Genomic DNA, 26662 nt, shown 5'->3' on the forward strand with positions numbered 1-26662 from the left:
CTATGATTTGAGGCTAGATTTGAACTCAGGTCTTCCTGACTCTATCCACTATGCCACCTAGCTACTATTTTGATTGTCTAACTTTAAATCCATTATCATCCTATAGAATGAATGAATAGCAAAGCATTACTTATGTGTTCTGTATGCATCATGATTGTCATTTCTTGGAGCACAATATTTCATTATTTTCATACATGAAGGTACACACATACTTTGTTTAACCCTTCACCAATCCATGGACACTAACTTTATTTCTGGTTCTTTGCTACCACAAAGAATTTAGCCTCTTTTTCTTTTTCTTTTTTAACTTCTTGGAAATGTTTATGCCTCTAACTGACCCCAAGCCTAACTAAGCTTCTGGTTAATACTATTATAGACAATTGCTACTTCTTAAGAATTTGACAACCCATTCAGCTCTCTTTGGTGTCAACAACTCCATAGTCAAACTCTTTCCCTGCCCTAGTAATACTTACATATTGTCAAATCCCAATAGCAGCCTCTTTTACTCATGCTCATATGCTATTAGACAGAGCGGAGAGAAATCACACAAGTGAGTTTACTAGGTCAACTACAAATTATGTTATTTAATCTCATCTACGCCTTCACCAAAAGAAAAGAGGTTTTCCAAGGATTTTGGAAAGGACTTTTGAAGAAATGTTATTTCTTAATATTTCTAGAGAAGCTAAAAAAAGAAAGTTTTTCATATGTTTCCATACTCCTAGTTATTCAGGTTCACACCTTTGGTGCTATCCTTGACTCCAGGCAGCTAGATGGCACTGTGGATGGAAGACTAAGCCTAGAGTTAGATTGTAAGCTCCTTTAGGGCAAGGGGCTATCTTTTGCCTTTTTTTGTATCTCCAAAACTTAGCAGAGTACCTTACATATATTAGGCATTTAATAAAATGTTTATTGATTGATCAAATCTACTTCATGACCTTAGTCAAGTCACTTAACTATCATCTGCCTCAGTTTCCTCAACTGTAAAATGGGTGTAATGATAGCAGCTACCTTGTAGCATTGCTGTGAGGCTCAAATGAAATAATATTCATTAAGCACTTAGCACAGTGCCTGGCATATGGTATGCACTTAATAAATGCTTATTCCCTTTCCCTTTCCCCTTTCTCAATGTTCTACCCCATATACCCAATTAGGTGCCAATTCTTTTTACTTTCACAATATCTCACAAATCCATCTCCTTATCTGTACTCACAAGACCACTTCCTTAGGTCAGGTTCTCATCATTTCTTACCTGGACGATTGCAATAACATCCTGATTAGTCTTCCTACCTTAAGTCTCCCCCTCTGTAATTCATCCTCCAATCCCAAACAGCTGTCAAAATTATTTTCCTAAAGCACAGGTCTGATCATTACTTCTAGGATCAAAAATAAGCCCATAAGGGCTGCAAGGTGGCACAGTAGATAAGCACTGGCCCTGGATTCAGGAGGACCTCAGTTCATATCCGGCCTCAGACACTTAACACTTACTAGCTGAGTGACCCTGGGCAAGTCACTTAACCCTCATTGTCACACCCCCCCCAAGCTCTTTTGTTTAGAGTTTAGTCTTCTCATATCCCCATATTTTGTTATCTCTACTATTTTTCTGGGTATGAGATAAAATTTTAGTTTTTTTAAATTTGAATTTGCCTTATTCTTTTTTTGGGGGGGGGGTTGAGGCAATTGGGTCACTTAACAGTGACTTGCCCAGGGTCACACAGCTACTAAGTGTCAAGTGTCTGAGGCCGGATTTGAGCTCAGGTACTCCTGAATCCAGGATGGGTGCTTTATCCACTGCGCCACCTAGCAAATTTGCCTTATTCTTACTGATTAACAATGAATTAACCTACCTTTTCCATCTTCAATATACAACACTCCCTTTCCCACACTCTATAATCCAGCTAAATTGCTTGCTAATCCTCCCACATGATGTTAAATCCAGTCTACATACTTTAGGCTCTCCCCTATGCCTAGTATATTCTCTGATCTCATCCCTACTTCTTGGAATTCTTTGTTTCCTTCAAATCTCTGCTCAAGTAGGATCTTTTCTATATGAAGCCTTTCCTGTTAAGATCAATGTCTCCTTAAGTAATTTTTATTTCAAAGTCTTTACCTTGGTCAGAGTGGATTCTGGCAGGGATATCATGCTCTGAGAATATGATTTTATGAGAGTATTTTTCCTTTGATACCTTAGCAATTATAATTACTTTCTGGTTTCTGGTTGGGTATACCTATGCATACCAGGTGAAATGACTTTTCTCTGCTCAGATATGGCTTTTTACTATTTCTTCCAGAGACAGAAAATTGACACATGGAGACTCCAAAGACTTGATGATACATATTGTTAGGCATGTTTTTGATACATCCATGTATATAGCACAAGTAGGTAGCACTTTCCTTTGAACATACTGAACACCAATTGTATGCTTTGTATAGACATCTGCTGCCGTTTTGGTCCAGCAAAGTCTATTTCTCTCTATTTGAAGGGCTATCTAGAAATCTGTATGTCTAATGTCATCATGTGGTACCTTCGTGGCCTTATAGTGAAATATATTTGTTAATAAACTATTTCCTGGTGCCACGTATGAGAACAGTCTAGTGTTGTACTTCATTACCCAGCTCCAACTTATGCTATTATCTTAACAAAGATTCATTCCAAAGAATGAAAGAAATTCTCCTTAAGTTGGCTCCTCACCTTTTCTAGTATCACTCACTGCTTCCAATCCTCCGCATTGCATCTGTTCCTATCGCCAGCCATTCAAGAACAAATGAAGGGGACTCGCTTGATAGGACAAACTTCACATATCCTCTGTATTCATCAGTTCTTATAGAGCACAGTAATATTCTATTATATTCATGTACCACAACTTGTTTAGATGTTCTTCACGCATGAATTGGATTTAAATGAGACAGAATCGTGCAAAGTCATCAGCCTCACTCTCTCTTTCCTAATCATCAAAGACCAGAGAAAAGTCAAGATGACTGGCAATGGCCCAGGTGCAGCGGCTGAACTTGGCATCTTTGATGTCCGACCAAGTTCTAAGCGCTCCACGGTGCCTGCTTCACCTGCCTTCATGGCCATTGGAACAAACTGTTCTTATCCTCCCATTCTGCCAGGGGGAAGTCTCCATGTCCTTGGGGGTAGACACTCACTTAACTCACTGATGGATTTGAGACCAGTCAGTTACCCTCAACCTGGTTTAGCCAGTCTGTGATAGTTTGACCAGAGCAGAATACAGAGAGATTCTTATTCCCTGTTCCTAGAAGCTGTGCTTCTCTTTTTTGTTTGTTTGGTTTTTGGGGGGAATGAGAATTAAGTGACTCCACCTAGGTCACACAGACAGTAAGTGTCAGATGTCTAAGGTCAGATTTGAACTCAGGTCCTCTTGAATCCAGGGCCAGTGCTTTATCCACTGTGCCACCTAACTGCCCCCAGCTGTGCTTCTTTTACTGCAGTCCAAGAATACATTTTCCTTTTGGCTACTATGCCACACTACTGACTCATGCTGCATGTGTAGTTCATGAGACTCCCTACATCTTTTCCCCAACAAACTGCTATCTAACTATGCATCCTGCAGCTTGTTATTTGCAATGTTGATTTTTTTGGGACCAATGGATGAGACTTTACATTTATCCCTATCGAATTACATATGGCTCACTCTAACTCTATCATGGAATTCTTATTCTTGGATCCCCATCCTATCATATTAATGAGTCATTAAGACCTTAGTGTGAATTAGTCATTGATATCACAACAGGTCTTGTAAAAACAAAAACAAAATAAAACAAAAAATCCAACACGTTGTGTCCAACTAAATTTATTTCTTACAGGCTTTCCCCACCTACAGGTTGCTAAGCTGGTAGATCAGGGAAATTATGTAGACGTGATTCACCTAGATTTGATAAAATATTTTGTACTATTCTTGTGGATGAGATGGAGAGATGTGAACTAGATGACTATTCTAATTGACAGATTTGGAGCAAGTTCAATGTCTGGGCTAGAAGAGTAGTGATGATGGGCTCATAGTCATGATCATAGATTTAGAGGTAAAAGGCACCTTGAAAGATCAGCTAGTCTACCACCCTCATTTTTTTTTTCTTGATTTTGCTCCAGCCCCTTAATTTATTTATTTTTGTTTGTTTGTTTTGGTAGGGCTAGGAGGGTTAAGTGACTTGCCCAAGGTCACACAGCTAGTAAGTGTCAAGTGTCTGAGGCTGGATTTGAACTCAGGTCCTCCTGAATCCAGGGCCGGTGTTTTATTCAGTGCGCCACCTAGCTGCCCCCCACCACCCTCATTTTAAAGATGATAAAATAGAGCTAGAGATTACTCCTAGCCTTCTACCATAATAAGTCCATCATATATGCATTTATCCAAGTTATTGATAAAGGATTTTAAGTAGCATAGGGCCAAGCTGAGATCCCTGGGGCAGTCTTCTAGAAGTCTCTTCCACCATGATGAAGCAGTAGATGCAGCATGGTGTGCTGGGAAAAGTTTTGGATTTGTAGTCAGAGGATCTGAGTTCAGATCTCAGTTCTCCTGAACGTGACTTTGGGCAAGTTACCTTTATAGGCCTCAGTTTCCTCATCTGTAAAAAAGGGGGATCAGACTAGATACCCTCCTAGGTCCTTTCCTGCTTTTGCTCTTATGATGTGATGTGACTGTGACATTGAACCATCATCACTACTCTTCTAGTCCAGACATTGAATTTGTTCCAAATCTATCAATTAGTATAGCCATCTAGTCCATATCTCTCCATCTTATCCACAAGAATAGTACAAAATACTTTATCAAATCTAGGTGAATTATGTCTACATAATTTCCTTGATCTACCAGCTTAACAACCTGTAGGTGGGGAAAACCTAAAAGAAATAAATTTAGTCTGACCAGACCTGTTGTGATATCAATTACTAATTCACACTAAGGTGTTAATGATTGATTAGGCTTAATTCATTTCTCCTCCCAGGTATCTTTGCATGTTAAAAGGAAAATTGGGAAAATAACCACAAGACAATGGAAAGTTAATGTGGAAAAGTTATGGAAAAGAGGCATGGCCCCAAGGAAGACATATGAGAAGATATCCGCACCCCATAACTTTGTAGAAGTGCAAGGTTCACAAATGTAGAAAATTGTAGTAGGTGTTTTTAGACTTTCACTGTATGCATTGATTTTGCTTATTTTTTTCTCTTCTTCCTTTAAAAACATTATTATTTGTTTTATAGAATGACTCTCTGGGAGGGCTCAGAGGATAAGGAAGCTGGGAGCAATTTTGGTGATATAAAAACAAAAGATAACAATAATATTTATTTAAGTGGGGAGGGGGACTTGGAGAAATAAGCCTTTAGCCAAAGAAATGAAGCACTAATGAGGGACTTTCAGACGCGAAAGTAAGCTCCAGTGAAGCAGATTTCTTTATACCCTTCAAATTGGACCACATAGGCTGACAACCAATAATAATGCCACATCAATTTCTATAGTTCTTTTCAATTTACAAAGCACATTAAAGTCCATTATGAGTACTTACCTCAGCCCTGTGAGGTAAGTAGCTCAGGCACGGTTATTTTTAAAAATAAGGAGATGGGAGCTCTAACTCCCAGTCCATCTCAGAGCCTTTCAATTATACAGCACTGCTCCTCTGCCTCACTTTCTCTCCCATCTCCCTATCCCCAGATCATTGGAGAAACAGAATGTTGAAAATTGAGGCACAGCTGCTGCTGACTCCTATTTCTCTAGGGCCATGAACGTTTGTTCTTAATGATGTGGATGAAGAGTATGGATGGTTGTGACGCCAACTATCTCTTTGACCAGAGGGCCGGAAAGCAGCCAGAATCAGGACGTCAGTAAGACCATCAAGGGAAAACAGGCAAAAAGGAAATGAATTTTCTTTGGAATCTCTATGTAATCCACTGATTCTCTGCTGGGACCTCTTAGCGCTGACCTCTTTGGTATTTGGGGGTGGAAAAGTGCTTGCTTTCAAGCTATTTTATTTCATGATTAAGCCTTTCAGATCCTGCAGTTTTGAGATTTGCTAAAGATTCTTTCAAACTTCTGAGGAACTACAGCATGCTAAGCTGTTCGGTCTGTACCATGCTCCCCCTCCCCAAAATAAGATACTGCTCTTGCTTCAAAAAAAAAAAAATCTGACTTATTTTTGTTGATGCCCTTTGTTTTAGATCCAATTTATTTCTGACTTTATCTCTCCCCCTACCTTCCCCCTCCAATCATCCCTTTTGTGGCTTCCTCTCTTTGCTATTCCTCTGTCTTACACTCTCTCTTACAAATTGGGACTCCCAAGGGTCAGCTGCTACTCCCAAGTTCTTGGGTTATTATGTGGGTCTGTATTCCTAAAATGATAGCTCTTATACCCTCACCAACATGGTTTCCCTTAACATGATTAGTTCTTAGTAAAGGCATTTACTAAGACTTTGTAGTAGAAAAAGTAGTTAAAACATACCCCTCATAAACGTGAAGAATACTTCCACAAATATGGAGGAAGGGTAGGTACAGTTTTAAAGTATAAAGATATCGAGACCCAGATGTGAAGAACACATATGACCAAGGCAATTCAAACCTTTGACACTACAGGGCTTCAATATTCTTCCTTTTTTTTTTTTTTTCCGGTGAGGCGATTGGGGTTAAGTGACTTGCCCAGGGTCACAGCTAATAAGTGTCAAGTGTCTGAGGCTGGATTTGAACTCAGGTCCTCCTGACTCTAGGGCCTGGTGCTCTATCCACTGTGCCACCTTATCCTTCCTCTTTTTATAGAGTCCTCATGCATCTCCTCCAAGTTCAGTATCTCTGCTGGGCAAGTTGCTCAGATGAACTTCTAGAGTCTGGTCCTATCTTCAGCTCAACTCTAGTTTCTAGGCTCCTGATTGCCAGAGCTAACTCTCTCTTGAGTCCATAGCTAGCTCTCTGCTTTGCTGCCAGAAGTCCCATTCTTTAAAACTTCATGGGGGGCCGGCTAGGTGGTGCAGTGGATAAAGCACCAGCCCTGGATTCAGGAGTACCTGAGTTCAAATCCGGTCTCAGACATTTGACACTTACTAGCTGTGTGACCCTGGGCAAGTCACTTAACCCCCATTGCCCCACAAAACAAAACAAAACTTCATGGGGGCAGCTAGGTGGCACAGTGGACAAAACACCGGTCCTGGATTCAGGAGGACCTGAGTTCAAATGCAGCCTCAGACACTTGACACATTAGCTGTGTAACCCTGGGCAAATCACTTAACCCTCATTGCCCTGCCAAAAAAAAAAAAAAAGGCAGAGAAAACTGTTTGAACATTGCTTCTCTGTGTCTATATCTGGACAGCTAGGTGGCACAGTAGATAGAGCACTGGTCCTGGAGTCAAGAGGATATGAGTTCAAAGCCCGCCTCAGACACTTGACACTTACTAGCTGTACAACCCTGGGCAAGTCACTTAATCCTGATTGCCTCAAACATCCAGGGCCATCTCCAATAGTCCTGATGTATGTCTTTCCACTGGACCCAGATGACTCTGGAAGAGAGAGTGAGGCTAGTGACCTTGCACAGCTTGCCCTTGCTTAAATCCAATTCACTGCAAGTCAAGATATCACCTCCCGATATCATCATCCTCTTTGAGAACAAAGGACAAACAGCAACAATGTTCATGTCCCTCTGAAAAGTATGTTTCTCCGCTCTTCTGGTTGCAATGTCTCTTACTGTTTGAGTAGCTCTGCTGCAAAGCAATATATATGTGGACAATCCTATTTCAATACTTTAAAAAATTGAACTCAGAGCACTGAACCTAAATTCAAAGTACTCTGGTTTAAATCTTAACTTTGTTTCTCACCACCTGGTGGGTCACTTCGCCTCCCTAGCTCTCAGTTTTCTCATGTGGAAAATGAGTGGGTTGGATCAGAAGACCCCTGATATATATGATTCTATAGTCTCATCCCAAAGAACATGGTACCAGGAAAAATTAGACAGTATAGATCTCCAGCACTGGTTTCCATAGATCATGGTTGTGGTATATATTTCATTATGGTGGAGACCAAGAACAGCCCCCAAAGGGAAAAGACTCAAAAGGGCAGCTTGAGTTGTGTGTTTCAGGAAGAGAGAAGAGCATTCTCACTCCTTTGCCTCAGAATTAGACAGGATCCTTCTCGGCTGATTTTTGGATAATTAGACCAGATCTTTTACAACACCAACTATTTCCTTTTCCCTCCTGGACTGCCTCATTGAGTTGCTGCCTATTAGCTAACAGAGAATAAGGAGGAGCAAGGCTTTCATAATGGAAGAATTCCCTTGGTTTGCAATGCCCTAGGGAAGTTTCTGACTGGAAAGATGTGTTAGCATCTGATGCTTTTAAACCACAAGGAATCTTTGGGGCCAGCATATTGAAGTTGTGTATGTGGCTGTGTGTGAGTGAGTGTGCTATGTGTGTTAATTCCTGCAGAAGAATTAGTTCAGCCCATAGTCATCTTTGAAAGGAAATGAAGGTGAAATCAGGAGAAAGGAAATGATACAATGTTCAGGAGACAGAGATTCCAGTTCTTAATCAGACTGGTATGATTGATATACAGTTGCATTGGGAATATCAACTCAAGTTTGTTCACCTTCCCTCATCCTTTCATTTAAAGGAGGGGCTTTGTCGGTAGGATATAGAATTATAGATTTTGTTTAAAGTATTAATATATTTTTTAGAATCCTTTCACTTCTGAATGTATCCCTTGATCCTCTCCTATCCTTGTCTTTTTTTCTTTTGGGTGGGGTGATGAGGGTTAAGTGACTTTCCCAGGGTCACACAGCTAGTAAGTGTCAAGTGTCTGAGGCCAGATTTGAATTCAGGTCCTCCTGAATCCAGGGCCAGTGCTTTATTCACTGCACCACCTAGCTGCCCCTCTCTCCTATCCTTGTCACAAAGAATTCAAAAAGAAGTGGGGGGATGGGGGTGGGGTGGGGGAAACAGTTCAGGAAAACAAACTGAACCTGACAACAGAGGTAAGGTTCCTCACTTGTAATCTCCCCCAGACTGAGAAGACCAGGGGGAGGTACATTTTCCCATCTCTTTTTGGGGTCCAAATTTGATCATGATAATTAGGATTTTGTTAGGGGGGGCGGAATGGCTGTTTTTCCATTGTAGTCATTTTCCATATTCTTTTCCTAAGCTGCTGGGCTCCCCTTTCACATTGTAGGAAAGTGAGTGTCAGTAGCTTATTCTGGACTATCTATGGAATCTCTAGGTTCTTCCTAACAAGTGTATTCCCCAAACATGACTTAGTGGTCTGGACTCTGAATTTTTTAGCATTGATTTCCCACCTGTTGTTATAGGCCTCTGGGGCTTCAGCAACCATTCCCTTGTCTGGTCTGGTCAATGTCTCTTTCAAGTCCCTGTCCATTGGAATATGGTGGCATAAGGGAGGGTTGAGGTAGCCCTAAGGAAGAATAGTAATGGTTTACTGAACTCCTTCTAAGATGAAAGCTAATGGTTTATGACTTGTCTCAACCACAGGAATAGAAATAAGAGGGTTGCTGAGGTTGATAACCCCATATCACTCATCTGGGGCCTTGGCTACTTGGTTCACCACACTGACCAGACCATTAATGCTGTAGTAATGCATATGATCATTTTGTCCAGCTCTCTCTAGTTCCAGGAAGCTGCCAGGTATCATATACCTTCTTCACTGACCATTCCAGGTTATTGTAAAGGGAACTGGTATGGTGAAGTACTCTGGCCTCCTTCATGTCCACCACTAGAGAGGAAATAACTTTCACTAGTTTTCATTTACCTCTACCCACAGTGACCACCATGGAGGTTGCCAAAAGGGCTTCTAAGGTTCATAATATCCATTCCTAGAATACAATCACCTTCATTAACCATCACAACTGTGACCTCAAAGAAAGGTCTTCCAGGGGCAGCTAGGTGGCGCAGTGGATAAAGAACCAGCCCTGGATTCAGGAGGACCTGAGTTCAAATCCGACCTCAGACACTTGACACTTACTAGCTGTGTGACCCTGGGCAAGTCACTTAACCCTCATTGCCCGGAAAAGAAAAGGAAAAAAGAAAAAGAAAGGTCTTCCACTCACTTCCACCTGAGCAAAAATGTCCTTCCCCTTGGTGGTTTGACCTCTCTCAAAAACTCCAATGGGAACTGGGGTGCCTCATATATCCATTGCTATCATGGTAACCTAGTTGGTGTCCAGCCACCCCTTATATATTTTGTAGCACCTCCTTCACATTTCTAGGGCACCATAACTTTGGCATAGTTCCTCCAGACCTGAACCTGAAGTCCTTCAAGTCTGGCTGCAGTGGGAATTCATCATTATGGGACCAGAGTTGCGCAACTCTTTTTCTTTTTTGCTAAAAAAAAAAAAAAAAGAGGAAGAAGTGTATCTGGTCAGTAGGTCAGAGTACTGGACATCCACTAAATCTTTTTTTTTTTTTTGCAGGGCAATGAGGGTTAAGTGACTTGCCCAGAGTCACACAGCTAGTAAATGTCAAGTGTCTGAGGCTGGATTTGAACTCAGGTCCTCCTGAATCCAGGGCTGGTGCTTTATTCCCTGCACCACCTAGCTGCCACCCCATCTACTATGTCTTTTTTTTGGGGGGGGTGAGGCAATTGGGGCTAAGTGACTTGCCTAGGGTCACACAGCTAGTAAGTGTCATGTGTCTGAGGCCGGATTTGAACTCAGGTCCTCCTGACTCCAGGTCCAGTGCTCTATCCACTGTGCCACTTAGCTGCCCCCTAAAACATTATTTTTAAAAGGGGTCCATTCACTATACCAGACTGCCAAAGGGATCAATAACACACAGAAAGGTAAAGAATTCCTGCTTATACTTATCTTTTTGGTAAATTTACCAGATATCATCTCCATGCAGATGACTCCCAAGTATGCATGTATGTAAGTATACACACATATACATATATATATGTGTTTGTATATATGTTTAAATGTACATATATAAACCTTCAGTTTCTCCCCCAAGCTTTAGTCCTGCATTACCCAGTGCCTATCGGACATTTCAAATACATGTCCTAAAGACATCTTTTTTTTTTGTTTTGTTTTGTTTTGTTTTGTTTTTTTAGTGAGGCAATTGGGGTTAAGTGACTTGCCCAGGGTCACACAGCTAGTAAGTGTTAAGTGTCTGAGGCCAGATTTGAACCCAGGTACTCCTGACTTCAGGACCGGTGCTCTATCCACTGCAACACCTAGCTGCCCCCTAAAGACATCTTAAACTCAACACATTCAAAACTGAACTCATGGGGCAGCTGGGTGGTGCAGTGGATAAAGCACCAGCCCTGGATTCAGGAGTACCTGAGTTCAAATCTTGCCTCAGACACTTGACACTTACTAGTTGTGTGACCCTGGGCAAGTCACTTAACCCTCATTGCCCAGCAAAAAAACAAAAACAAAACTGAAGTCATCATCTCTCCCCTCAAACCTTTCCTTCTTCCATGATTCCCCATTTTGTGGGAGGCATCAGTATTCTTCCAGTCAGGATTGCAACCTCAGTGTCATCCTTGACTCCCCTCTCCCTCACCTCAAACATCCAATCAGTTGATAAATCTTTCTGCTTCTTCCTTTACAACATTCCTCCCATTCAGTCCCTTTTCTCCAAACACACAGTTACCACCTTAGTCTGGGACCTCATTATTTCCAGCCTAGATTATTGCAGCAGCTTCCTAATTGGTCTCCCTGCTTCATAACTCCCCTCTCCAGGCCATCTTATACACCAAAAAAGTCTCCCTAAACCCATCGAACAATATGACTCCCTTACTCAATGAATTCCCATGGTTTCCTATTGCCTCAAGGATAAAATACAAACTCTTCTGTTTTACTTTTTTTTTTTTTTAGTGAGGCAATTGGGGTTAAGTGACTTGCCCAGGGTCACACAGCTAGTAAGTGTTAAGTGTCTGAGACTGGATTTGAACTCAGGTCCTCCTGACTCCAGGGCCGGTGTTCTATCCACTGTGCCACCTAGCTGCCCCCTGTTTTACTTTTAAATCCCCATATAATCTGGCCTCAACCTACCTTTCCGGGTTCATTGGACATTATGAGACCAGACCATAACACCCAGGCACATAATAGACACTTAATTAATACTTGTTGATTAATTGATTGATTGACAAGTGTCAACATACCCAATATAATCTCAAAACTATGTGCAATTAAAATATAAGGCGTTTTAGGAAAATAAGTCAAAGTTGTGACATGTAATCATTAGAATGATGGCACCTGCTGGAGACTTACTGTAGAAAAGCTCCACCATGAGGAGAAGGTCTCTGAGGGCAAGCCCTGTGGTCAAGGTCCTTAGCATCAGGAAGTGACATTTGCTTGTGGGTACTGTCTATCAAGGCTACCAGCCAATCAACTTGAGGAGCCTCTCATTTCTGGGAGGAGGACATGAAGTAGGAAGCAGATGCTGGTGGAGGGGTTCTGTCTCTTTTTGGTTCCTGACCTCACCGTGGTGGGTCAGATGATGGGGTCTCTTAGAAATAGATTTTTACCTTTCTCTCTGACCCTAATGCTCTTTAATAAATACTTAAACATTTAAACACTCTTGCTAAAGCTTATAAAGTGACCACTCATTAGATTTTAGATAGTTTAGCTAGAATTTTAGCCCTTACAGACAACAGAACAAAATACATGTCATGGGGCAGCTAGGTGGTGCAGTGGATAGAGCACCAGTCCTGGATTCAGGAGGACCTGAGTTCAAATTCGGCCTCAGACACTTAACATTTACTAGCTGTGTGACCCTGGGCAAGTCACTTAACCCCAACTGCCTCACCAAAACAAACAAACAAAAATACATGTCATCATAGGGTAGCTAGGTGGCTGGGCTGGGCATTGGGATCATGCAGAACAGTTTCTCTCAGTAGATAAAGAGCTGGGCCTGGATTCAGAGAGATTCTTCTTCCTGAGTTCAAATCTGGCCTCAGACATGTACTAGTTATGTGACCCTGGGCAATTCATTTATTTGTTTATTTATTCACCCATTTTGTCCAGGTATTAAAAAGTCCACAGAACTTTAAATAAAAGGGAATAGCAGGATAGCTGCTTGTTCCAGGATTATTTTGATCTGAACCCAGTTGAAAAAGATGAGAATGAAAAGATCATATGAGCTTAAACCTGTGATAAGAAGCAAGTATCTAAAATAAAGGTGGGAAGAGGGATCATAGTCCTGCTGGGATTTTCCCCTGTTTAAGACTCATAAAGAGTATTATCTTAATTCTGGGTGCCACACTTTAAGAAGAATGTGGAAAAACTGATGTGTAACCAGAGGCGGTGGCAAGGATGGTGAGTGATGAGCCTCTAACCATGCTATAAGGACCAGTTAAAAGGACAGGGGGTACGGGGCAGCTAGGTGGCACAGTGGATAGAGCACCAGCCCTGGAGTCAGGAGGACCTGAGTTCAAATCTGGCCTCAGACACTTGACACTTACTAGCTGTGTGACCCTGGGTACGTCACTTAACCCCGATTGCCTCGCAAAAAAAAAAAAAAAAAAACAACGGACAGAGGGTGGTTAGCTTAGAGAAGACTTTGGAATAACAAGAAAGCCACCTTCAAGTAGCACCCTACTAAGAAGTCTGGAAATCAGGCCTGGTTTCAAGTCTCAGTCATGACACTTTCTCTGTGACCCTGTGCAGACAGCTTCACTTCTCCGTTTTCTCATCTGCTAAACAAGGGAATTGAACTAAATGACCTCGAAAGTTCCTTTAAACTCCCAAATCCTATCATCCTAAGTATTTGAAGGGCTGTCATGGGAAAGAGAAATTGTTCTGTGTGATCCCAATGCCCTGGCCGGAAATACAATCTGTAAATCATTACTCACAGGCCCTAATCAGGAGAGGGGAGCAAGGCTGCTCTAAGGGCCCCTCTCTCCGACCTCCCTTCCTCATGAAGAGGATAATTGAGTCACTTGAGGATCTTAGATTTATTCGCCACAGAAGGATTAATCCTTAATCCTTTTTCTAATTATCCCTCTAGACTGTCACTCCTCTGAACAGTCTTTGAGAAGGGGTTGAGGGGAGTGCAGTGAGGAGTGAGGACAGCATTTAGTTTATCATTCCTGGGAAGATAAGGGGAAATAAATTATTCCATTACCCCTCAACAGGTTTTCCTTCTCCCCTGGGCTCACTTGGTACATTTGAGTCAGAGAATCACTGCCTGATAGCTTTCAGTTTCTCCTGAATCCTAAGCATCATTTTCAGGCTCTTTTTTTCCCCCAAATCACTTTCTTTTCTGTCATTCTCCTACTCAAATACCTTCCTTTGCTCTCCACTGCCCACGAGATAACCTTCAAATGCCTTGCCCTATCATTAGTGGAAAAAATACTGGCCTTGAAATAAGTGAATCCGGGTTACAATGATGATGACGAAGACAATGACAACAATGATGATGACAATAATGACAGTGATGATGATGATCAAATGTATTTAGCTCTTTAAGGTTTGCAAACCATTTAACATATATAACAGTTGCTGAGGCAAATCTCCCCATTTGTATTCCCTTACATCTCTCATATGGGTATATGGAAACCTGCTCACTTTCTATGGTGGCTGTTACTCTAAACCTGCTCTCACACTGGCAAGACTAGGTTCTCAGAAAAAGAACACCACTAACCAGTTACTCTCCAATTCTCTCAAGGGAATTCCCCCTTGGAGGGGAAACATACTCTCCCTACTCACTTTACCTCTTGAGACCCCATTGATACATTACTACGTATACAACCATTCATTTACAAGAATCATACTTTTAGATCTTAAGCATAACTGACAAAAGAAGTAATAACAACACAGACATTCATGTATTAAAGCAAATGCATAAATAATAGAACATTATAATCCATACATAAACCTGGGTCCAGCTCTCCCAGTAATACACTTAGTATCTGTGGGTAAAAGTAGAGAAATGTTTAGAGAAATCTTCCAAGGAGGAACGTGAGTGAGGAAATCTCATATGTTGAGGATAACTCACAATTCTGGAATGGTAAACTTCACTGTTCTCTTTCTGCCTTAGGTAGTGTTGATAAAAAAAAAAAAAAAAAACCATCCTTGACGAATGTCTTTCATTCATTCCAATGGAGGATGTGTTGAATAGATACTTTCACTGCTAGGAGTTGGTCCACAATGTGCTTAACTAACACCTCACTGGGAATGATACCTCAATCAAACTCCCTGATTCACCGAGAGTCTTCTCTGATGTTCTACTTCCAATCTGTTCCTCTGCTTAGGCAGCAACACTAGTATCCATCACTTCTAGCTTGAAATTTAACTGATGAAATTCTGAAATCTATCATTTCACCCCTATCTCTCTCATCTTTCTGGGTTTAGACTCTGAATCATTTCTGTGAATGACCTTATCTTAACTTACGATTTGTCATCAAATTGTCATCTCTGTCTACAATGTGATAAATCTTATCTGTCCATAATTATACAACAGTTCTGGGTGCTTAGATCTCCCTGGTTTTGTTAAATTCACAAATCATCATCAACTTGTTTCAGAATTCTCAATCAGAAAGCAATTGTTTCAGTAGCTTTTTTCTCATAAATCTCCATAAACTTAAATCAGCAACAAACCTTAAAGGAAGAGGATTACACATACATTATCTCATTTGAACCTTACTACATGCTATTATTATTGACTTTTTTCCCACTGAGGAAAATGAGTCTGAGAAAGGTTAAGTGATTTGCTCAGAGTTACGTAGCTGGTAGATTTTGGCAGGGTAATGAGGGTCGAGTGACTTGCCCAGAGTCACACAGCCAGTAAGTATCAAGTGTCTCAGGCCAAATTTGAACTCAGGTCCTCCTGAATTTAAGGCCAGTGCTTTATCCACTGCACCACCTAGCTGCCCCCTGCTGGTAGATTTTAAAGCCAGAATTCAAACTCAGATCTTCCTGATTCCAAGTCCAAGGCTCTATCCACTCTGCCACCTAGTTTCCAATTCCATTTCTGCTTCTTACCATTTTTGTGGTTCTAAGCAAATAAAAAATAGCTATTAGCATACTGATACCCAAGAGAAATACCGAGATAGTAAAAGAATTCCTACCTTTCTTGGTGAGTTTAAGTCATCATGCTTAGCAGCTATATCCTAATATCCCCATGTGCTGGGAAAACAAACAAACAAACAAACAAGCAAACCCAGTGAGCTTAATAGCTAGGTGTTGCAATGGTTAGAGGGCTAGCCCTGGAGTCAGGAAGACCTGAGTTCAAATTCAGCCTCAGAAATTTATCATGTGACCCTGGGCAAGTCTCAACCAATTTTTGCCTTCGTTTCCTCAATTGTAAAATAGATATAATAATAGCACCTCTTCCCAGGGTGGTTGTGAGAATATAAGGAGATAATCTTTGTAAAGGGCTTTGTATAGTACCTTGTATATAGTAGGTGCTATATATAAAAATGTTAGCTATTTATTATTATTATTATCACCTTTTAAGAAGAGTAGTGTGTGGGGCAGCTAGGTGGCGCAGTGGATAGAGCACCAGCCCTGGAATCAGGAGTACCTGAGTTCAAATCTGGCCTCAGACACTTAACACTTACTAGCTGTGTGACCCTGGGCAAGTCACTTAACCCCAAGTGCCTCACTAAAAAAAAAAAAAAATTTAAAAAAAGAATAGTAGTGTGGACAAGGACAAATGTTACAAAAAGGAAAGTGAATACAACTGCAAACCATAGCCCAGTGAGTTTGACTTTGATGACTAGAAAATTTAAAGAGCATATTATGAAAGATGGAGTACGCATCTAGAAACAGAAGCAGTGATCACAACAAGCATGGTTTCATCAAGAGCTAGTCAAATCAGACTAACATTTTTGCTGGTAGACTTGGGGGATGACACAAATATCATTAACTTAGATTTTAGTTAAGCATTTGACAAAATCTCCCAACCTCTTCCTAGAGAAAAGATAGAGGGATGAGGTCAGAGAATAATACCGTTAGGTGGATTCCAAACTGATTGAATAGCTGGACCCAAAGTCATCAAAGGGTCCTTAGTGGAGTGTCCTAAGGATCTGTGCTTAGCCCCAGGAGTGTGATGGTAAATGTTTAACAACCAGCTCTCTTGGGGGGGAAATGTCACTCTGGCAAGGTGACAGATGTTTAAGTTTAATCTGCATTAAGATTTTCTCTATCCCTTTCTTTTTTTTTTCTTTTTTTGGCCGGGCAATGAGGATTAAATGACTTGCTCAGGGTCACACAGCTAGTAAGTGTCCAGTGTCTGAGGTCGGATTTGAACTCGGGTCCTCCTGAATCCAGGACCAGTGCTTTATCCACTGCACCTCCTAGCTGCCCCCTCTCTATCCCTTTCTTAAGACAATCAACAACACAATCAATCATGCCCTGACTTTTAGTATTTGTTGATTTCCAAACTATAAATGCTTGTCCTAAAAATTCAACTATAGGCCCTAATGAGATGGTGAGAGCTATTGGCCTTATGCCTCTTTACATTTTTATCAAAGATTTGAATAAGAGCACAGAAGCATACTTATCCAATTTGCTGATGACATAAAACTGGGAAGCATAGCTAACACACCAGACGGCAGTGTCAGTATCTTTGAAAGTTTGAAACATTGGGTTGAAGGTAATAAGATGAAATCTAATAAGGATCAACACGGGTTAAAAAAAATCACCCTCACAAGTACAAGATGGGCATAGTATAGCTAGAAAAATCATTCATCTGAAAAAGATCTGAGAGTTTTAATAACCTACAAGCTCAAAATACAACAGTGATTTGGGGACCAAAAAGAAATTAAATTTGATTTTAGGCTCCATTAAGAGAGACAGAGTATGCAGAATGACTTTATAACTGCCCTATTTCTATAGAGGGTACCACCCTTCTTCTAGTCACCAAAGTCTTAAATTTCAGTCATCCCTGACTCTCCGTCATTCCTCACCCTACACATTGAATCAGTTGCCAAGTCTTGTTAATTCTACCTCCGAAGTAACTCTTTCATTTGTCTCCCTCTTGTTATTCACCCAGGCACCACCCTGGCTCAGGCCCTTAACGCTTCCAGCCTGGGCCCACTTCTTTGCTAGAGTGAGCAGGTCTGCAAATTTCCTCAACTGCTATCCCTAGTGGCATCTCGTGGCATCCCTATGCAAAGGCCTGTTTTCACTCCCATAAAGGCATGGGCTATACACTCTGGGAAATTGTTGTTGTTCAGTCATGTCAGACTTTTTGTGACCCCATGGGCCATAGCATGCTAATGATGTCTATGGAGTTTTCTTGGCAAAGAGACTGGAATGTTTGCCATTTCCTTTTCTAGCGGATTAAGATAAATAGAGGTTAAGTGACTTTCCCAGGGTCACACAGCCAGTAAGGGTCTGAGGGGAAATTTGAACGCAGGTTTCTGACTCCAGGTCCAGTGCTCTTTCCACTGGGACACCTAGCTACCTCTGGGAGATAATTTCCCCCTTTTCCCAGTGCAACTGTAATGACATATCTGCTTCTCCTCCTCTGCTGCCAACCTTCCCCTTTCCTCCTTCAAATGAATTCTCTTCAAGTAGTGGGATTCCTAATTGCATCTCTGGGCAAGAATCCTGGAAATATCAAGGTCATGCAGTAGGACACCTATACATCAACTCCTCTTGTTGTGGGCCCAAAGTACCCCAGAAGTTCTTCTCCTTGAGAAACTAAGCCAGAGGACAGATACTCCTAGAGAGATAAGTGGAACCAGATCGGACTGAGCTAGCTTCTGGACCTCCACCCTTCATTCTGGTCTCCCTTACCCCTGGGGAGATAAGTTTGGGTGTGGCTGCGGCCTTTGTGTCCAGAAGAGAGAGATAGCTTGAGAGATGGGCAGCCACCCCTCACCCAACTCCTCTAGCCACCACCAGTGGGGGATGGTCCTCCCTCACTAAAGGAACTTTCCACAGGCAGATGGTCACTCCCATCAGTCTCCTATAAAAGTACCTTCCAGCCTCCTGCTTAAGGAGATTGGTACCTCAGAGCCACATGCTTTGTTCCTTTCTCCCCAAGAGAAGTCCAAGGATTTCCCTTCCCTTCCCTTCCCTTGCCCCTAAATAAACTACCATCTTATTCTAACTGCTTTTGTGTGCAAGAGGGTATAATTCTTTAAAGAGGAATTCCTAAGAACCCCTACCCCTAACCCAAACCCTTACCCCATTTCCCCCATAACGTTTTGGCGCCCAATGTGGGGCTCTAACCCATGACCCTGAGATTGAGTCTCATGCTCTACCAACTAAGCTAGCTGCGCGACTATCCCCCCATCCGGCTTCACCCAGGCCTTTACCAGCCTCTCCCACTGCTTCCCTGCTTCCATTAAGGGAATTTCCCATTGGGAAGGGCACAACATTAAGGCATGTTCCTTTTTCCATGAACAGTTCCTTGCAGACAAAGCACATGGCTTTGAGGTACCAATCTCCTCAAGCAGGAGGCTCGAGGTACTTTGGGCCCACAACACTCTGGAATCAGTCTACCTTAGTAATAAGAGGACAGGAGTGCAAGTGAGGGAGCCCTGAGTTCTAACCCTGGTACTTTCACTAACTCACCATGAGATCTGTGGCAAGTAACTTCTCTCTGGGCTTCAGTTTCTCCATTTCTAAAACTCTCTTTAATGGGTAGGTCACTTCTTATCCTTCTTGGTCCCTTCTCTATTAAAACACTGTCTCTGTGGGTACAGTCCCCATCAATCGAGAGTGAGGCTGAACTGCTTCAAGAGGTCAGTTTAACCGGGTCACAGGTTTAATCCAGACTGGAATGTGGGACATTCAGTGAAGACAATGTCCTCTCTAAGGGAAACCCCGACCCTCTTAGGCTCCCAGAATTCTCTCTCCTGCACACTATGTATTTTCTTAATGGGGTCCTCCTAACCCAGACAGGTTTGGAGCAGGAAGCAGAAAAAAGAAATATCTGAGCAGGGACATCTTGGTGGGGGAATGGTGTGTGTGTGTGTGGGGTGTACCTTGAAGAGGAATTTCCTGATTATCTCAAATAGAAGAGATAGCTTGTTCCTTGCTCCCTCAAGGTTTTTGCCTCTTGGAATATAGAATGTAGAAAGCTCTGAGAATTGATAGCAACAAAGGTCTCAAAGAAGAAGGGCCTTTTTTTTTTTTCAGAACCCACAGTCCTTCCCCTTGGGCATCAGCTCTTTGTATCCTCTGAGCAATAATAATCCCATGTAATTTGTTATGGCCCTTATGACTATCAAAGTATATTCACATCCTGAGTCCTCACGTTAACTCTATGAGGTAGGCAGGGCAGGGATGATTGTCCTCATTTCACATATGAGATAACTGAAGTCCAGAAAGGTTGTGACTTAATTTTGTTGTGGGAATGCAGTGGGACCCCAAGAAACCTAAAGATCCTGATAACTACAAATTTTACTGAGAACTGATTGATTCCCCTACCCAGTCCCCCTACCCAGGCAGGAGAATTGCCTGGGGCTGAATGTCTTTGTCATTTCCAGACCCTTGATGGATTTATGGACCTTCCCCCAAGCAATTTATCCCCTCCCAATGTTCCCCACCTTAATCCCTGGACTTTATGATTATTATGTAAAAAAGTCCATCTACATTAAGTAGTTTCTATTGAGAGTCAGCACCTAAATTTAATTTGGGAGCAGTTCTATTATTTCTTTTGTTAAAGGTTCATTTACATTAAGTAGTCGTACCTGACTCTGGAGCAATCTTTTGGTTCCCTTCTGTTCTGTTACCTCATTAAAATCCTGTCCTTTGTTCTCATCTTTGGGTATTCCTAGCTTCTGAGCTTTGTAATACCACAAGCTATAGTTCCTCTGCCATGATTAAAAACCTTATTTCTCCTATATTTATCATTTCCTTAATTTCCAGGTTAACAATCCCAACCCCCAAGGAATCCTTACTTTCCCAAGGGAAAGGCACTTCAATCTCCCATCTCAGGAATAAGGTGTTGTGGAGCAGGACCCTGCTAGCTGATAAGCAATACCAAGGTCTGCAAGATGATATGCAGAATATGGATAGATGCTGCATATCCTATTGATACCTAATTATTTGAAGATCCCCTCCTAATTATCTTGCTCTTCCCAGTTTTTGCATTTCCTCTTGCTTTTTTTTTTTTTTTTTTTTGGTGAGGCAATCGGGGTTAAGTGACTTGCCCAGGATCACACAGCTATTTCCTCTTGCTTTGTAATTTCTTTCCCTTTGTTTTGTAAACATACAAAAGACCAAGTCTTCTCTGACTCAACTGGGACAGCTTTCCATTGTGATCTGTCCCCCAGCCATGTATTCCTCTCTCCTAATAAATCTGTTATGGGAGTATTATGGGGTCCCGGTTATCCCAGAAGTTGTCTGGGGAGGTCAAGGGACTTTTACCTTGAAACCCCAGGAGTTTTTCCCCTGAGATCAAGGAAGCTTCTCCTTGAGCTCAACCAAAGGACAGACACACCCAAAAGAGATAAGCAGCACTTGCTCAGTTTGAGGACCACCACCCTGCATTCCATTCCTCCTCACCACCTTGATGAGGTAATCCTGTTAGGCAGGGCTGCACTAGGAGAAGACAAAGAAACCACCCACCAGCAGACTGCTTGGACCCACCAGGATGGAGTTAACGCCCATCACCATGATATGGGGGGAAAATGGGGTACGGGTTGGGGTTCTTAGGAATTCCTCTTTAAAGAATTACACCCTCTTGCACACAAAAGTAGTTAGAATAAGGTGGTAGTTTATTTAGGGCCAAGGGAAGGGAAGGGTGGGGGGAGGGAAACCATGAAAGAAATCCTTGGACTTCTCATGGGGAGACAGGCACAAAGCACATGGCTCAGAGGTACCAATCTCCTCGAACAGGAGAGTGGAAGGTACTTTTATAGAGGACTGATGGGGGTGGACCATCTGCCCATGAAAAGTTCCTTTAGTGAGAGAGGACCATCCCCCAGTGGTGGTAGCTGGGGGAATTGGGTGAGGCTACAGATCCCTCTTCAGAACACAAAGGTCACAGCCACACCCAAATTTATCTCCCCAGGGTAAGGGAGACCAGAATGAAGGGTAGGAATCCCTAACTAGCTCTGTCCAATTTGGTTCAGCTTATCTCTCTAGGCGTTATCTGTCCTCTGATTTAGTCTCTCAAGGAGAAGTTTCCCTGATGTGCCCCAGAGAACTTCTGGGGTGCTCTGCACCCCATGACATTCCCCACTTCTCTATATATAAGGAAAGGGGATGAAGATTCTTCTGAAACTGCTTCATGCTGACTGGGGGTCAAAGAAATCGGCGCAAGGGAGGGGGAGGGGAGAGAAGTGGAGAAGGCCTGGAGTACTCGGAGCTGTGAGGGGCCCAAAGGGTCCAGAGTCGACACATAGGCACAATGGGTATCTGCCATGAATCCTTGAGCCTAGATGGAACAGACTTAAACAAAATTAAAACTGACCAGAGCAAAAAAAAAGGAAAAGGGACTATATCAGATCAGGAGTCAAGTGGGACCTTTTTTCAGGACAGGGTGTGGCCTGCTTTACCAGAGTTAAGTAATCAAATTAAACCTAATTCTGTGATAGGCAGTATCTGTCTACATTTAGGGTCCTTTTATCCCATCCCCACTTTGTACCTTGATGGCACACTAGGACCTGAACCAGTGAGTAAGACAGAGGTTGCCCCAAAACCATTCCTAGGCTTGCCTCCTATGTCCAGCTTGGCCATGGGCCCGACAAGGTGCTGGTCAGGAGAGCAAGCTGCAGAGCGCTGGATTTTCGCTAAGTCGATCTCTTGGGTGCTGCCCTGGGGACAAAGAGGTAGGAGAGCTGGCCTCACCTTCGTGCGGCGTCCCCGCTTCTGTGTCCTGGTTTACTGCAGCTGCCAGAATCTGGGCTAGCTGGAGTTCTGCTGGTAGCAGATGTGGTGATGGCTGCTGCTATTATAGAAGCTTCGTCTATGGAGCGGGCACAAGCCATCTTTTCTCTCTCTTTGGCTACTGCAAGGTCCCTGTTATTAAAAATCTTAAAAGCAATATCAAGGAGTTGTGAGGATGGGATCTGGGGACCCCAGTCTAACTTCTGGAGCTCTCTCCTAATGTCAGGAGCAGACTGGCTGATAAAATGAATATTGAGGACAATTATTCCTACATCTCTTTGGGGGTCTAGGTTGGTATATTTCTTCAGAGAGTCCGCTAAGCGGCTCATGAAGACAGCAGGATTTTCGTCAGAACCCTGTGTTGCCTCCCTCACCTTTCCATAATTGACTTGTTTCTTAACCCCCCTTCTCATTCCTTCAACTAGGCAGGTGACCATGTGATTTCTATGAGCCCCCGTCTTCCCTGTTATCATAGTTCCATCTCGATTCTACGACCGGGACAGCTGTAAATCCAGGGACCCCAACCCAATTTCCAACCTGCGAGTGTTCATCTCCAACTTGTACCACCAGGTCCCAAATCTGTTTTTTCTCGTCAGGGGTACAATAGCTGGCAAGAATAATTTGCAAATCGGTCCAGGAAAGGTCAAACTCCAGTGTCACAGACTTAAAGCCATCTATGAACTTTGTGGGGTTCTCTGAGTAGCTCCCCAATTTCTCTTTAATCTGAGATAACCTGCTTATGGAAAAAGGGACATGCCTTAATGTTGTGCCCTTCCCAATGGGAAATTCCCTTAATGGAAGCAGGGAAGCAGTGGGAGACACTGGTACGGACCTGGGTTGGGGAGATAGCTCAAGTGGAGACAGAGGATTGGGCGCAGGGCCCAGTGGGGGAGGGGTGACAGCCTTTGGCTGTGGAGTAGGTGGGGGAGGGGAAACAGTCTTTGGCTGCATCGTGGGTGGAGATGGGGAAAGGGAGATGGGTGTAGTAGGCAGCGACTGATGACAACCAGAACACCCATGACCCATCATCAAACTACCCCAACCCACCACCAGATGACTTCCAACCCATCTCCCAATAAGGGACATTTTACCCATGCCACCTTAGCCCTATAAAAGGGCTCTCCCCTAACTAGTTGAGGAGGAAAATGTTTTTCAAACCTTCCTCCCAGCCAGTTTCTCTTGTACCCCAATAAACCTGTTCTTTTATTCCTAAACAGGACTTGCACGGGAGTGTAATTCTTTACAGAAGAATCCTAAGCCCCTATGTGCTTTTCCCCCCATATCAAATCTCTTTTTATTTTACAAGATTCATGATGAGCCTCTAATTCTTTGAGTGAGTTTACCCCTCCCCCATCTAGGTTGCAAGTCCCCCCCAACAATTTTACTTCTTAAAATGTGTCCAGACATCTCCCTCAGTAGGTCATAGCTACAGCAACCAGAGCTATCAAAGACCCAGAAAAGAAATTTAAAGGGGTTTGCCTTGTGAAGATTTCAACTAGGTTAAAGCTAGTAAGTGGCTGAATTGTGACTTGAACCCCTGTTTCTTGGCCCTAATCCAGTGATTTTGACAGCTAGATGGCACTGTGAATACAGTGCTGGCCCGGGAGTCAGGAAGAATCATCTTCCTGGGTTCAAATCTGGCCTCAGACATTAGCTGTGTGACCCTTGGCAAGTTGCTTAACTCTGTTGGCCTCAGTTTCCTCATCTGTGAAATGGAGAAGGAAATGTCAAACCACACCGGTTTGACATCTTGTCAAAAAAAAGCAAAACAAAACAAAACAAAACAAAAAAACCAAACCCAAATGCAGTCACGAAGAGTGGAGTGTGGGGGCAGCTAGGTGGCACAGTGGATAAAACATCAGTCCTGGAATCAGAAGGACCTGAGTTCAAATTTGGCCTCAGACACTTGACACTAGCTGTGTGACCCTGGGCAAGTCACTTAACCCTCATTGCCCCACCAAAAAAAAATGAAGAGTGGAGCATGACTAAACAAGAACAAACTGGTGATCTTTTCATTACACCAGGCTTTCTGTCAGAATATGCAGCTAATTATATACTGTACTGTAGTTTAAAGGATGTAAGACCATACCTTCCCCAAAGGATTGGGAATTGTGCCTAAAATTCCACTTGGAAAAGCTACCAGTTGAGAAAAAAGCCCTCTGAGAATGGATGCAGGATAGGTGTGCATGTGTGTGTGTGTATGTGTGTGTGTGTGTTTGGTTGGGGGTGGGGGTAGTGAAGAAGGGAACAGATAGGGCTGCCATTACCTTGCTGTATAACTTGGGATAAATCACTGCCCCTTTCTGAGGCTGCCTTACCCAGTCTAAAAGGGAGATATATGTGTTAGATCATCCTGTGTAGGGGATGAAAAGGCCTCATGGTTGGCAGATGCCATTTAAAAAAAAAGTTGCATTGTTTGAGACAGACTTCCATTTTGTCAAACCTATGGTTCCCCTTGGGAATATATACATAGATACACGCATACATACATACATATTTAATTTAATTTAATTTTAATTTAATTTAAAAAAAAATTTGGAGACTCCCTATTTCATGGAGACTGGAAGCACAATAGTGACTCATGGGGTCTAATCCCACTGCTGATCAGCATGGGCACTTTATCCTGCTGTTTCTAACCTCAGCCCTGCTCGAGCATTAAACTCCCCTCCCATGCCCAAGGGCTCACTATTTTGGTGCCAGATTTAGTGTGGATATCCATCCAATCAGCTTTAGCCCATTGCAGCTCAGAATTCTGGAACTCAGTCAGTCAATGAACATTTCTGAAGTACTTGCTATGTGCCAGGCACTATGTTAAGTACTGGGGATTTGAAGTAGGATATTCCCTGATCTCAAGGAACTCAGTCTAATAGGATAGATGACGTGTCCACAGGCAATGACAATGTCAGATGAGATAACATGTGGCAACAGGCAATGATAATGTCAGGAGAGACAACGTGTGTCAACAGGCAACGACAATGTCAGGAGAGACAACATGTGTCCACAGGCAACGACAATGTCAGAAGAGATAACATGTGGCAACAGGCAATGACAATGTCAGATGAGATAACATGTGGCAACAGGCAATGATAATGTCAGGAGAGACAACGTGTGTCAACAGGCAACGACAATGTCAGGAGATACAACATGTGTCCACAGGCAATGACAATGTCAGGAGGGACAACATGTGTCCACAGGCAATGACAATGTCAGGAGAGATAACATGTGAACTGTGAGGGCCAAAATTTGATTTATGGAGTATTAATCTCTCTTTTGAACTTTCCCTTTTATATATTCCTCCCAGGCCAATAAGAAAAGGAGCCTCTGAGCTTTAGTTCATAAAGGATCAGGTTTTATTGCTTGGGAATTAATTAGACCACAAAGGTGAAACCAATTAGGTAAATGAGGAAGTAGAAATACAGATGGACAGTCTTAACTCTAAGCTTAGCCTATGTGATCCCAGAGAGTTCCCAATTAAGCTAGTTCAAAGGAATTTAGGGTTTCCCTTCATAAAACTCACCAATCCCGAACTGCCCACCAGGCCAAAAACCAGCATGTCCAAGACTGAGCATGAAACACCCCACCACCGAGCCGAGCCAAGCACCACCAGACTGCACCCCAGGCCGAAAAGACCACAAACTTTTTGAACACACCCCTCCTACCAGAAGTTCCCTCCCTTCTGGTCACGTCTGGCATTTTCCTCCCCCAAAAGGGGAGGTCCTTCTTAGTAACATACGTAATCCCAGGGTGGGCCAGGTGTGGCCCCTCCCAAATGATTCAGCTAAAACTTTCGATATTAATTTTTACCACAGTCCACATGCAATGACAATGTCAGATGAGATAACATGTGGCAACAGGAAATGATAATGTCAGGAGAGACATGTGTCAACAGGCAAAGACAATGTCAGGAGAGACAACATGTATCAACAGG

At 42.7% G+C, this 26662-nt stretch overlaps 1 pseudogene; it reads right to left on the minus strand.

The window, feature by feature from the left end:
* Nucleotides 1–26287, minus strand: part of LOC122750872 — an 84144-nt pseudogene extending 57857 nt beyond the window's left edge.
* Between the last annotated feature and the right edge of the window lie 375 nt (nt 26288–26662).

Source organism: Dromiciops gliroides, chromosome 1 (genome assembly GCF_019393635.1).
Source record: "Dromiciops gliroides isolate mDroGli1 chromosome 1, mDroGli1.pri, whole genome shotgun sequence".
Lineage (NCBI taxonomy): Eukaryota > Metazoa > Chordata > Mammalia > Microbiotheria > Microbiotheriidae > Dromiciops > Dromiciops gliroides.